Genomic DNA, 2,316 nt, shown 5'->3' with positions numbered 1-2,316 from the left:
TCTCTCTCTCATCTCTCCTTCATCCCATTACAACACACATGCTCCCTTCTCTCCGTGGCGTCATCCTTTTAAATCAGACTCCACCTGTCGGCATGCCAAGTCAGCTACAGCCCTGCTGGTCATGAAACGGGATACACACACACACACACACACACACACACACACACACACACACACACACACACACACACACACACACACACACACACACACAAAGTTTATCCCCGGCCAGGTTTAGTACAGTAATTGTCCCCTTGAGTGATGCTTCAGAGAAGTGGGCCACAAGAATCTACCTGTGTAACTCCTACCTATTTCATGTCGCATGTTCAGTTAGGAATAATCCCTCAGTAGACTGATTCCATATACAGTCGCCTGTGAACTCAGAGGGCAAAAAGTTAAGTCTTACAGTCACTGTTTCGATTCTATTCAAAACACACGTGCGCATCGCATACGGCACAAAAAATCCATCCCACATTGACGGGGCTGTAGTGGAGCGGGTCGAGAGCTTCAAGTTCCTCGCTGTCCAAATCAATAAGGATTTTAAATGGTCCACACACACCCACACAGTCGTGATTTGGCATTGGCCCTCAAATCCTCAAAAAGTTATATAGCTGCACCATTGAGAGCATCTGGACTGGCTCCATCATTGCTTGGTATGGCAACAGCACCGTAGGGTGGTGCGGACAGCCCAGTACATCACTGGGGCCGAGCACCCTGCCATCCAGGACCTCTATATCAGGTGAAAGGAAGGCCCGGAAAATTGTTAAAGACCATCCAAGCCATTGACTGTTCTCTCTGCTTCCGCATGGCAAACGGTACCGGTGCATCAAGTCTGACACCAACAGGCCCCTGAACAGCTTCAATCCCCATGCCATAAGACTGCTAAATAGCTAACAAAATGGCTACCCGGACTGATTATATTAAATTCTATCTGCATTGACCTTTTTATTTTATTTATAAACACTCCTTTACGTTGATGACTTTTTGCAAATCCAATCCGTTTTCCACGTTGATTCAACGTCATCACATTGAATTATTTTGTTGAAATGACATGGAAACAACGTTGACTGAACCGGTTTTTGCCCAGTGGGTTGACACTTAAAAGCAATAGCGAATGAGTGCCCTATAAAGGGAATAGGGCGCTATTTGGGACACACACACACTAAATATACAGACACCCTACCACCCACACTAAATATACAGACACCCTACCACCCACACTAAATATACAGACACCCTACCACCCACACTAAATATACAGACACCCTACCACCCACACTCAATATACAGACACCCTACCACCCACACTCAATATACAGACACCCTACCACCCACACTCAATATACAGACACCCTACCACCCACACTCAATATACAGACACCCTACCACCCACACTAAATATACAGACACCCTACCAACCACACTAAATATACAGACACACTACCACCCACACTAAATATACAGACACCCTACCACCCACACTAAATATACAGACACCCTACCAACCACACTAAATATACAGACACGCTACCACCCACACTAAATATACAGACACCCAACCACCCACACTAAATATACAGACACCCTGCCACCCACACTAAATATACAGACACCCTACCACCCACACTCAATATACAGACACCCTACCACCCACACTAAATATACAGACACCCTACCACCCACACTCAATATACAGACACCCTACCACCCACACTAAATATACAGACACCCTACCACCCACACTAAATATACAGACACCCTACCACCCACACTAAATATACAGACACCCTACCACTCACACTAAATATACAGACACCCTACCACCCACACTAAATATACAGACACCCTACCACCCACACTCAATATACAGACACCCTACCACCCACACTAAATATACAGACACCCTACCACCCACACTAAATATACAGACACCCTACCACTCACACTCAATATACAGACACCCTACCACCCACACTCAATATACAGACACCCTACCACCCACACTCAATATACAGACACCCTTCCACTCACACTAAATATACAGACACCCTCCCACCCACACTAAATATACAGACACCCTACCACTCACACTAAATATACAGACACCCTACCACCCACACTAAATATACAGACACCCTACCACCCACACTAAATATACAGACACTCTACCACCATACTAAATATACAGACACCCTACCACTCACACTAAATATACAGACACACTACCACCCACACTAAATATACAGACACCCTACCACTCACACTAAATATACAGACACCCAACCACCCACACTAAATAAACAGACACCCTACCAC

Source organism: Coregonus lavaretus, assembly GCF_964263955.1.
Source record: "Coregonus lavaretus genome assembly, chromosome: 7".
In the NCBI taxonomy this organism is placed as follows: Eukaryota; Metazoa; Chordata; class Actinopteri; order Salmoniformes; family Salmonidae; genus Coregonus; species Coregonus lavaretus.
Note: the sequence above shows the minus strand (reverse complement) of the source record.